At 40.1% G+C, this 13,217-nt stretch overlaps 1 protein-coding gene and 1 long non-coding RNA gene across 3 annotated transcripts in view; one reads left to right on the top strand and one right to left on the bottom strand.

Annotated features, from left to right (window-relative positions):
- Positions 1 to 13,217, bottom strand: part of LOC311076893 (dnaJ homolog subfamily B member 13-like) — a gene marked incomplete at both ends in the record, with an annotated part of 174,302 nt that overhangs the window by 51,073 nt on the left and 110,012 nt on the right. The gene's annotated exons all lie outside the window — the stretch shown is intronic.
- On the top strand, positions 4,069 to 8,746 carry LOC311077015. Of its 2 annotated transcripts, none has more exons than XR_014604729.1 (3): positions 4,069 to 6,607; positions 6,707 to 6,905; positions 8,434 to 8,746. It is a non-coding gene; the product is annotated as an uncharacterized lncRNA (long non-coding RNA). The 2 variants fall into 2 exon arrangements; XR_014604730.1 differs by having other exon boundaries at positions 6,707 to 6,899.

Genomic DNA, 13,217 nt, shown 5'->3' on the forward strand with positions numbered 1-13,217 from the left:
TTTGTAAGTAATCAGCAATATTTTAAAATTTATGCAATGTTTAATAGGGAGCCAATGCAGTGTTGACAGAAACGGGCTAATATGGTCATACTTCCTGGTTCTGGTAAGAACTCGAGCTGCTGCGTTTTGAACTAGCTGTAGTTTGTTTATTAAGCGTGCAGGGCAACCACCCAGTAGAGCATTACAATAATCTAGCCTTGAGGTCATGAATGCATGAACTAATTGTTCTGCATTTGTCATTGAGAGCATATGGTGTAATTTAGATATATTTTTAAGATGGAAGAATGCGGTTTTACATATACTAGACACGTGACTTTCAAATGAAAGATTGGTATCAAAGAGCACACCCAGGTTCCTAACCGATGACGAAGACTTGACAGAGCAGCCATCAAGTGTTAGACAGTATTCTAGGTTATTACGTGTGGAAGTTTTTTGTCCAATAATTAGAATCTCTGTTTTTTCAGAATTTAGTAGTAGGAAATTACAAGTCATCCAGTTTTTTATATCAGCTATGCATTCCGTTAATTTTGTGAATTGGTAAGTTTCGTTGGGTTTTGAAGAAATATACAGCTGAGTATCGTCGGCATAACAGTGAAAGCTAATTCCATGTTTCCTAATGATACCTCCTAATGGTAGCATGTACAGAGTGAACAGCAACGGTCCTAGTACTGAGCCTTTTGGTACGCCATACTGAACTTGTGATCGATGAGACATCTCTTCATTTACTGCTACAAACTGATAACGGTCAGATAAGTATGATTTAAACCGTGCTAGTGCAATTCCACTAATGCCAACATAATGTTCGAGTCTATTTAAAAGAATGTTGTGGTCAATAGTGTCAAACGCAGCACTTAGATCAAGTAGCACTAATAGAGAGATACAGCCACGATCGGATGATAGGAGCAAATCATTTGTGACTCTAACGAGAGCTGTCTCGGTACTATGGTACGGTCTAAATCCAGACTGGAAATCCTCACAGATATCATTTCTTTCAAGAAAGGAACACAGTTGTGAGGATACTGCTTTTTCTAATATCTTTGACAGAAAAGGTAGATTCGAGATCGGCCTGTGATTGACTAATTCTGTAGGATCAAGTTGCGTTTTTTTAACAAGAGGTTTAATCATAGCCAGCTTAAAGTTTTTTGGTACGTATCCTAGAGACAAAGACGAATTAATGATATTAAGAAGAGGATCTATGACCTCTGGGATCTAGTGCTTTGTAAGTAATCAGCAATATTTTAAAATGTATGCGATGTTTAATAGGGAGCCAATGCAGTGTTGACAGAACCGGGCTAATATGGTCATACTTCCTGGTTCTGGTAAGAACTCGAGCTGCTGCGTTTTGAACTAGCTGTAGTTTGTTTATTAAGCGTGCAGGGCAACCACCCAGTAGAGCATTACAATAATCTAGCCTTGAGGTCATGAACGCATGAACTTATTTTTTTTCATTTGTCATTGAGAGCATATGGCGTAATTTAGATATATTTTTAAGATGGAAGAATGCGGTTTTACATATACTAGACACGTGACTTTCAAATGAAAGATTGGTATCAAAGAGCACACCCAGGTTCCTAACCGATGACGAAGACTTGACAGAGCAGCCATCAAGTGTTAGACAGTATTCTAGGTTATTACGTGTAGAAGTTTTTTGTCCAATAATTAGAAGCTCTGTTTTTTCAGAATTTAGTAGTAGGAAATTACAAGTCATCCAATTTTTTATATCAGCTATGCATTCCGTTAATTTTGTGAATTGGTAAGTTTCGTTGGGTTTTGAAGAAATATACAGCTGAGTATCGTCGGCATAACAGTGAAAGCTAATTCCATGTTTCCTAATGATACCTCCTAATGGTAGCATGTACAGAGTGAACAGCAACGGTCCTAGTACTGAGCCTTTTGGTACGCCATACTGAACTTGTGATCGATGAGACATCTCTTCATTTACTGCTACAAACTGATAACGGTCAGATAAGTATGATTTAAACCGTGCTAGTGCAATTCCACTAATGCCAACATAATGTTCGAGTCTATTTAAAAGAATGTTGTGGTCAATAGTGTCAAACGCAGCACTTAGATCAAGTAGCACTAATAGAGAGATACAGCCACGATCGGATGATAGGAGCAAATCATTTGTGACTCTAACGAGAGCTGTCTCGGTACTATGGTACGGTCTAAATCCAGACTGGAAATCCTCACAGATATCATTTCTTTCAAGAAAGGAACACAGTTGTGAGGATACTGCTTTTTCTAATATCTTTTACAGAAAAGGTAGATTCGAGATCGGCCTGTGATTGACTAATTCTGTAGGATCAAGTTGCGTTTTTTTAACAAGCGGTTTAATCATAGCCAGCTTAAAGTTTTTTGGTACGTATCCTAGAGACAAAGACGAATTAATGATATTAAGAAGAGGATCTATGACCTCTGGGATCCAGTGCTTTGTAAGTAATCAGCAATATATTAAAAAAATGTGCGATGTTTAATAGGGAGCCAATGCAGTGTTGACAGAACCGGGCTAATATGGTCATACTTCCTGGTTCTGGTAAGAACTCGAGCTGCTGCGTTTTGAACTAGCTGTAGTTTGTTTATTAAGCGTGCAGGGCAACCACCCAGTAGAGCATTACAATAATCTAGCCTTGAGGTCATGAACGCATGAACTTATTTTTTTTCATTTGTCATTGAGAGCATATGGCGTAATTTAGATATATTTTTAAGATGGAAGAATGCGGTTTTACATATACTAGACACGTGACTTTCAAATGAAAGATTGGTATCAAAGAGCACACCCAGGTTCCTAACCGATGACGAAGACTTGACAGAGCAGCCATCAAGTGTTAGACAGTATTCTAGGTTATTACGTGTAGAAGTTTTTTGTCCAATAATTAGAAGCTCTGTTTTTTCAGAATTTAGTAGTAGGAAATTACAAGTCATCCAATTTTTTATATCAGCTATGCATTCCGTTAATTTTGTGAATTGGTAAGTTTCGTTGGGTTTTGAAGAAATATACAGCTGAGTATCGTCGGCATAACAGTGAAAGCTAATTCCATGTTTCCTAATGATACCTCCTAATGGTAGCATGTACAGAGTGAACAGCAACGGTCCTAGTACTGAGCCTTTTGGTACGCCATACTGAACTTGTGATCGATGAGACATCTCTTCATTTACTGCTACAAACTGATAACGGTCAGATAAGTATGATTTAAACCGTGCTAGTGCAATTCCACTAATGCTAACATAATGTTCGAGTCTATTTAAAAGAATGTTGTGGTCAATAGTGTCAAATGCAGCACTTAGATCAAGTAACACTAATAGAGAGATACAGCCACGATCGGATGATAGGAGCAAATCATTTGTGACTCTAACGGGAGCTGTCTCGGTACTATGGTACGGTCTAAATCCAGACTGGAAATCCTCACAGATATCATTTCTTTCAAGAAAGGAACACAGTTGTGAGGATACTGCTTTTTCTAATATCTTTGACAGAAAAGGTAGATTCGAGATCGGCCTGTGATTGACTAATTCTGTAGGATCAAGTTGCGTTTTTTTAACAAGAGGTTTAATCATAGCCAGCTTAAAGTTTTTTGGTACGTATCCTAGAGACAAAGACGAATTAATGATATTAAGAAGAGGATCTATGACCTCTGGGATCTAGTGCTTTGTAAGTAATCAGCAATATTTTAAAATGTATGCGATGTTTAATAGGGAGCCAATGCAGTGTTGACAGAACCGGGCTAATATGGTCATACTTCCTGGTTCTGGTAAGAACTCGAGCTGCTGCGTTTTGAACTAGCTGTAGTTTGTTTATTAAGCGTGCAGGGCAACCACCCAGTAGAGCATTACAATAATCTAGCCTTGAGGTCATGAACGCATGAACTAATTGTTCTGCATTTGTCATTGAGAGCATATGGTGTAATTTAGATATATTTTTAAGATGGAAGAATGCGGTTTTACATATACTAGACACGTGACTTTCAAATGAAAGATTGGTATCAAAGAGCACACCCAGGTTCCTAAACGATGACGAAGACTTGACAGAGCAGCCATCAAGTGTTAGACAGTATTCTAGGTTATTACATGTAGAAGTTTTTTGTCCAATAATTAAAATCTCTGTTTTTTTCAGAATTTAGTAGTAGGAAATTACAAGTCATCCAATTTTTTATATCAGCTATGCATTCCGTTAATTTTGTGAATTGGTAAGTTTCGTTGGGTTTTGAAGAAATATACAGCTGAGTATCGTCGGCATAACAGTGAAAGCTAATTCCATGTTTCCTAATGATACCTCCTAATGGTAGCATGTACAGAGTGAACAGCAACGGTCCTAGTACTGAGCCTTTTGGTACGCCATACTGAACTTGTGATCGATGAGACATCTCTTCATTTACTGCTACAAACTGATAACGGTCAGATAAGTATGATTTAAACCGTGCTAGTGCAATTCCACTAATGCCAACATAATGTTCGAGTCTATTTAAAAGAATGTTGTGGTCAATAGTGTCAAATGCAGCACTTAGATCAAGTAGCACTAATAGAGAGATACAGCCACGATCGGATGATAGGAGCAAATCATTTGTGACTCTAACGAGAGCTGTCTCGGTACTATGGTACGGTCTAAATCCAGACTGGAAATCCTCACAGATATCATTTCTTTCAAGAAAGGAACACAGTTGTGAGGATACTGCTTTTTCTAATATCTTTGACAGAAAAGGTAGATTCGAGATCGGCCTGTGATTGACTAATTCTGTAGGATCAAGTTGCGTTTTTTTAACAAGAGGTTTAATCATAGCCAGCTTAAAGTTTTTTGGTACGTATCCTAGAGACAAAGACGAATTAATGATATTAAGAAGAGGATCTATGACCTCTGGGATCTAGTGCTTTGTAAGTAATCAGCAATATTTTAAAATGTATGCGATGTTTAATAGGGAGCCAATGCAGTGTTGACAGAACCGGGCTAATATGGTCATACTTCCTGGTTCTGGTAAGAACTCGAGCTGCTGCGTTTTGAACTAGCTGTAGTTTGTTTATTAAGCGTGCAGGGCAACCACCCAGTAGAGCATTACAATAATCTAGCCTTGAGGTCATGAACGCATGAACTAATTGTTTTGCATTTGTCATTGAGAGCATATGGCGTAATTTAGATATATTTTTAAGATGGAAGAATGCGGTTTTACATATACTAGACACGTGACTTTCAAATGAAAGATTGGTATCAAAGAGCACACCCAGGTTCCTAACCGATGACGAAGACTTGACAGAGCAGCCATCAAGTGTTAGACAGTATTCTAGGTTATTACGTGTAGAAGTTTTTTGTCCAATAATTAGAATCTCTGTTTTTTCAGAATTTACTAGTAGGAAATTACAAGTCATCCAATTTTTTATATCAGCTATGCATTCCGTTAATTTTGTGAATTGGTAAGTTTCGTTGGGTTTTGAAGAAATATACAGCTGAGTATCGTCGGCATAACAGTGAAAGCTAATTCCATGTTTCCTAATGATACCTCCTAATGGTAGCATGTACAGAGTGAACAGCAACGGTCCTAGTACTGAGCCTTTTGGTACGCCATACTGAACTTGTGATCGATGAGACATCTCTTCATTTACTGCTACAAACTGATAACGGTCAGATAAGTATGATTTAAACCGTGCTAGTGCAATTCCACTAATGCTAACATAATGTTCGAGTCTATTTAAAAGAATGTTGTGGTCAATAGTGTAAAACGCAGCACTTAGATCAAGTAACACTAATAGAGAGATACAGCCACGATCGGATGATAGGAGCAAATCATTTGTGACTCTAACGAGAGCTGTCTCGGTACTATGGTACGGTCTAAATCCAGACTGGAAATCCTCACAGATATCATTTCTTTCAAGAAAGGAACACAGTTGTGAGGATACTGCTTTTTCTAATATCTTTGACAGAAAAGGTAGATTCGAGATCGGCAATTGACTGTAATTGACTAATTCTGTAGGATCAAGTTGCGTTTTTTTATGAACGCATGAACTAATTGTTCTGCATTTGTCATTGAGAGCATATGGAGTAATTTAGATATATTTTTAAGATGGAAGAATGCGGTTTTACATATACTATGTAATGTCGTCATCATGTAATGTCGGCTATCATGCGTCATGCGTCGCGACATGTTGTGTTTGGAGCTCCATCGAATTAATTCAGAAACCGTGATTTTCTTCTTTACAATCTTTTACAAACAAACATTTTCATTTTTATAGCGTGTGAACATATCTGGAATACTATTCTCTTTAAAAAACAATCGGATTGCTTTGATATCGCTACTTATATCCAACCTTCCGAACTTCCGCTACTAGCCTTAGCCCGCTAGCATTGCACGCGTGGTCGCGCCTATCGATCGTCTTATTTACACCCGTATCACTGAAAGCTATAATTCATTATAGCACATCTGCTATAATGGCGAATATAACGGATGTGTGTCTAACGTTACCTTTGAGTGCAGGTGAGGACACCTTCGAGCTGCATTCTGTGCAGTTAGAGCTTGAGTCCGTGGAGAAGCAGATTCACGACCTACTAGAGAGACAGGCCGAGCTGCGAGATCGGCGATCCGCGCTTGAAACATCACGCGCCGATGCTCACAAGTCAGTGGTTAGTAACCTTTTGACTCTGACCTCGTCTACTCCGTGTGTTTCTCTGCACACGACCCGAGCAGCCAGGACGCGATCATCCCTGGCTTCGTTCACTCAGGCGCCGACACAACACCATGGACCCTGGGTGATTCCACAGCGGAAGACGCGAGCCAGGACCAGAGCAAGGACCTCTCCGCCCCTCCCGGCCTTCGAGATCTCCACCCGGAACCGCTTCTCCCCTCTACGCAAGACGGAACGCGACGCTGTGAACATCGGCAGTTCCATCGTCCGGCATGTCCACGCTACCTCAGGTAAAGGTAAGGTGCGCACTCACTGCTTTCCTGGTGCTCGTGTTCTCGATGTAGCTGCGCAGGTCCCCGAGATCTATAAAAGAAAAACAAATACAAAACAAAACCCACGAGGGGGGGGGATCATAACTAGAAAATACAAAACCAAAAACAGAACATGAACTTACTGGGGAATCACAGAGAACAGGAAACATAAGACAACGTACCGACACAGACTGCAAACAAGAGGGGACTTATAAAGGGAAACTAATCAGGAGGGAACAGGTGGAAGAACTCAAACAATAATCAGATAACAAGTGGGAGGGATCAGACAATGACATGAGCACATGGCCCAAAATAACAAAACACCCATGTGCAGCACAAGACAGGACAGGCATGTGACAACAAAATACTCTTAGATAGACTACAAAACTACACTGGTGTTCATGGACAGGCATTAAGCTGGTTTAGATCGTACTTATCAGACCGCTACCATTTTGTCTGTTTAAATGGGGAAAAATTGAAGATAACGTCAGTAAACTATGGAGTGCTGCAAGGATCTGTGTTAGGCCCTCTGCTATTCTCAATATATGTGCTGCCACTTGGTAATATTATAAGAAAACATGGAATTCATTTCCATTGTTATGCTGATGACACTCAATTATATATTTCATCACGACCAGATGAAAACAATAAATTATCTAAATTGACAGAGTGTGTTAAAGATATAAAATACTGGATGACGTGTCATTTTCTGCTATTAAATTCAGATAAAACGGAGGTATTACTTATTGGTCAAAAGAACTGCCAACAAAACCTCTTACAATACAACTTTAATTTAGAAGGATGTCCTGTTACTTTATCCACTACAGTAAAAGACCTGGGTGTTATATTAGACCGCAACTTGTCTTTCGAAAATCATATTTCATATGTTAAGCTACGTAACATGCTATCTGTTTCTGATGCAGAAAAGTTAGTTCATGCATTAATGACCTCGAGACTAGATTACTGTAATGCTTTATTAGCTGGTTGACCTGCATCCTCAATAAACAAGCTAGTTAGTCCAAAATGCAGCTGCTAGAGTTCTTACTAGGTCAAGAAAATATGATCATATAACACCAATTCTATCATCTCTACATTGGTTACCTATAAAGTTCCGTATCAATTACAAAGTATTACTAATGACCTATAAAGCCCTAAATGATTTAGCTCCTGGGTATTTAACGGAACTTCTATCGCCCTACAATCCATCGCGCTCTTTAAGATCACTAAATTCGAGGCTTCTGGTCATTCCTAGGATATCTAAGTCCACTAAAGGAGGGAGGGCGTTTTCACATTTAGCTCCTAAACTCTGGAATGGCCTTCCAGATATTGTTCGAGGCTCAGACTCGCTGTCCCAGTTTAAAACTAGATTAAAGACGCATCTCTTTAGCCAAGCATTCACATAATACTTACCTTTTATACTACAGTTGAATCAGATTGAATGCATTAATATTATGAACTGCAGCTACGCTAATTATTTCCCATCTGCTTTTCTGTTGTTATCTTGGGACGCTAGTCCCGAGGTAAATACAGATCGTCAGCTCCAGTTTGTATCCAGCCTCCCATGGAAACTACAGATGCCCCAACACCTGTGCAGAGACGACTCGAAGCCTGTGAAGAGACGACTCGACGCCTCTGAAGAGACGACTCGACGCCTGTGAAGAGACGACTCGACGCTGGCGATATGTTTATGCCCTAAATTAATACATGATTAACTAACTGTATTTTTCTATGTACATTACTGAAATGCACTTTCTGTAAAGCTGCTTTGAAACAATATGTATTGTGAAAAGCGCTATACAAATAAATTTGAATTTAATTGAATTGAATATACTAGACACGTGACTTTCAAATGAAAGATTGGTATCAAAGAGCACACCCAGGTTCCTAACCGATGACGAAGACTTGACAGAGCAGCCATCAAGTGTTAGACAGTATTCTAGGTTATTACGTGTAGAAGTTTTTTGTCCAATAATTAGAATCTCTGTTTTTTCTGAATTTAGTAGTAGGAAATTACAGGTCATCCAATTTTTTATATCAGCTATGCATTCTGTTAATTTTGTGAATTGGTAAGTTTCGTTGGGTTTTGAAGAAATATACAGCTGAGTATCGTCGGCATAACAGTGAAAGCTAATTCCATGTTTCCTAATGATACCTCCTAATGGTAGCATGTACAGAGTGAACAGCAATGGTCCTAGTACTGAGCCTTTTGGTACGCATACTGAACTTGTGATCGATGAGACATATCTTCATTTACTGCTACAAACTGATAACGGTCAGGTAAGTATGATTTAAACCGTGCTAGTGCAATTCCACTAATGCCAACATAATGTTCGAGTCTATTTAAAAGAATGTTGTGGTCAATAGTGTCAAATGCAGCACTTAGATCAAGTAGCACTAATAGAGAGATAACAAAAGTGTGTGTTAACAAAAGCAATGCTGTCTACATTGGATGCGGCGTCGCGCACGCTACACAACAAATTACCAACAACTGATCGCGCGCGCTCTGTTTCTGACGCACTCCAAGCACTCGCTGGGCCGGGGAAGATTGATGAGCCAGACTTTTTTTGCTTTATTTGGTAGTATTTCGAATTAATTTAAAATAGTATTATATAAAAAAAAAAGTAAAAAAAAAAAATCACTCGTTCACTCATTCTGGCCCCCCTAGCATTTGCCTATTCCGCCTATGCCGCGGGCCGGCCCTGCCTAGAGGCCATGAAAGGTGGACCATTCGAACCATTACACGCGGTGGAGCTAAAGTACCTGTCCTTCAAAACTGCTTTTCTGCTGGCGCTAGCCTCAGTAAAACGGGTGGGCGACCTACACACGCTCTCAGTGAGCGCTACGTGCTTGGAATTTGGGCCTAATGACTCTAAGGTCATCCTCAAACCAAGGCATGGTTACATCCCGAAGGTGCTTGCGACTCCATTTAGAGCGCAAGTTATTTCCCTTTCGGCGCTCCCTGTGTCCGACAGTGAGGTTGGGGTTAACTTCCTTTGCCCAGTAAGGGCTTTAAGGATTTATGTGGAGCGCTCTGCTGCTTTTAGGCAAACGGAGCAGCTTTTCGTTTCGTTCGGTGGCCGCGTCAAAGGGCAAGCCATCTCGAAACAGATCCTGTCCAGATGGATAGTTGCTATTGCTATTGTGTCGGCTTAGTTGAACAATTGCCTGAATTGTCCCTTGGGGGTTAGGGCCCACTCGACTAGGGGCATGGCCTCGTCGTGGGCATGGACAAGTGGGGTCTCACTTCATGACATTTGTATGGCAGCAGGCCATTTGACAGGCCACTGTCTACATTTGTAAGGTTTTATAACCTAGAAGTACCCGCCTTACAGGCCAGGCTGTTCTCAGTCTGGTTATACCATATTAACATTGTCTACCCAACTCAGTTTGATTGGACTGTTGATATGCTGCAACGTCCTGTGGGCTTATGCAGTTTCAAGGTTGATATACTGGCTTAACTGTATATATGTGTGTACACCTATCTCACAATACCGAGTTGTCCCGCCCTGTTATGCCGTTGCAACCGTTCCACTTATACATGAGCCCCGGGCTACTGCCCTTGGGACATAAGTGTTGGAACCTAAGCACGCACAGCGTTTTACATAGGGTTCCCGTAGCGTAAGCTAAACTTACGCAACACGAGAGTACTCTCGTAAGAGAACGACACTTGGTTACTAACGTAACCTCGGTTCTCTCTAGAGAGGGAACGAGTGTTGCGTAGCCTGCCGTGCTTGTGCTGTGTTATGGTTTCGCTTCCAGTCGACTGAAATCATAGTGCAACCTGAGCGATGGGTATTTATAGGCCACACCCACCCAGCTAAGGCCACACCCATCTTGGCGGGCCATGATATAGCGCGAGGCGAGCCTCTCATTGGCGCTGACGTCATGTCTGACACGCTGATAGGTTGCAGCAGTTGCCGCAGAGAAGCCAATAGGCGCGCGAGCTGTCTCGCCTAGGTCTGCTTGCTGCAGTATTCTCGAGAAAAGGAGTTTTCCCGTAGCGTAAGCTAAACTTACGCAACACTCGTTCACTCTCTAGAGAGAACCGAAGTTACGTTAGTAACCGAGTGTCGTTTTCACACTCTAATAGATCATGACCAGAGAGGCGTTCCATCTTTTCTGTCTAGTTTTCATGCTGAATATGTGATGGGGTCTCAGTTGGACCAACATGTTAAAAATGAATAGTTTCACTCTAAATGTAATTTTTTTTAATTTAATTGTCAGTTTAAGTTTCATAAATCTAACTTTATGTCTTTGAATTGTTGTATAATATCAAGAAAATGCAATTACCTGCCTCCTTGTTTATTATAAATGCCTTTATTGTTACACATATTTAGCCAATGTATTGGATATAATGCATTGCATTCAATGTTGTTATTTATTTTGTTTGTAAAAGATGGCTTATATTGTTTTGGCATAGATGTACAGTAATTGGTTATGTGACTGTGCCAACCCATGTTAAGAGGAGCAGAAAAGTGCGATTATGTGTGTGCGCTAGACTCCTAGAGCTGTAAATGAACTCAGCCATCTTAGTTGAGTTTACTGGAGTTCAAGGACATGAAGAGGTGGACCGCTTGCACCTGCCTGGAGAAGGATCTGGGAAACTTTGGAGGAGTGTCAACCAAATGCCTGTTGTAAACAAGGAGTATAAAAGACTGATGAACTGACTGCCTCTTGGGATACTGATACGCCAGAGCCCCCGACGCCTAGAAGCCCAGAGCTGAGGACAAGAAACCCCAAGCAGAAGATAAGAAGCCCAGAGCCCAGAGTATACTACACCTTTGATTCAAAACGTGATTATTGTATTGTATACTTAAACGATGAAGTTGTATTCGCCTTTATAAAAAGAAAAGTAACCAATTAAAAGAAATTTAATTGATTACAAAATCTGTCTACTGAGACTTAGATTTATGATGCTGGAAGACTTTTAATGAGAACATAACCACAGAGGAGTCTTCTGACCAAATTGTAAGTACCTTTTGAATGCTTGCGGTTTAGGTCAGATTTGACTTTCTTTACCTTACCTGAGAATAATAAATAAATAAGTAAAAGGTGTTAAGAGTAAAGTACACACCGTAAAACAGAATATATGGTAACTCTACAGGATTTGACTGGTTTCTCAGTAGAAATTGAGACACTAGATGGCAGGCTTCTCAACATCCCCATTAATGACATTGTGCAGTGAGTAAAACATTTATCTTTTTTAACAAGCACGTTTATATGTTACTCAGCAGAACTCCTGAACAAAGTTCATATTTAAGACAGTTTCGTTTTAATTTCTTTGCACTACGGCCCTCAGTACACCAACGTTGTGACCGGGGAGGGAATGCCACTAGCCAACAACCCATCCAAGAGAGGCGACCTGATCATTCGCTTCGTTACACATTTTCCAGAGAAGCTCTCGGCTGAAGAGAAACAGCTTCTAAAACGAGCCCTTTCATCAAAACTAATCCAGACTTCTTAAAGTAGCATGTCTCAACTTTTGGAGAAGTGGCAACAAAATTTAGACGTACATTTTCAGAGCGGAGTTGAACTCAATTTCTGAATAGAATAGATGAATATGAGTATATGACATGAAAATATATAATGGATCATTTAGATTCATAAATTGATTGATAAATGGAAAATATTTTTGAAAAGAGTAATCATAGACCATAAAAAATAATAATCATAAGCATTCTTTTTTTTTATTACACACCAGTGTTCAAATATAATTGTTAACTGATCAAATGATCAGTTCATTTTCAAATGTTTTTTTTTTTTTTTTTGTCTAACCAGGTGTTTTGCTGACTAACAGACAGTATACACTCACCTAAAGGATTATTAGGAACACCATACTAATACTGTGTTTGACCCCCTTTCGCCTTCAGAACTGCCTTAATTCTACGTGGCATTGATTCAACAAGGTGCTGAAAGCATTCTTTAGAAATGTTGGAGTTGATGGAGATTTGTGGGATGCACATCCAGGGCACGAAGCTCCCGTTCCACCACATCCCAAAGATGCTCTATTGGGTTGAGATCTGGTGACTGTGGGGGCCATTTTAGTACAGTGAACTCATTGTCATGTTCAAGAAACCAATTTGAAATGATTTGAGCTTTGTGACATGGTGCATTATCCTGCTGGAAGTAGCCATCAGAGGATGGGTACATGGTGGTCATAAAGGGATGGACATGGTCAGAAACAATGGTCAGGTAGGCCGTGGCATTTAAACGATGCCCAATTGGCACTAAGGGGCCTAAAGTGTGCCAAGAAAACATCCCCCACACCATTACACCACCATCACCAGCCTGCACAGT

This window comes from Abramis brama (assembly GCF_963993115.1).
Source record: "Abramis brama genome assembly, chromosome: 25".
NCBI lineage: Eukaryota > Metazoa > Chordata > Actinopteri > Cypriniformes > Leuciscidae > Abramis > Abramis brama.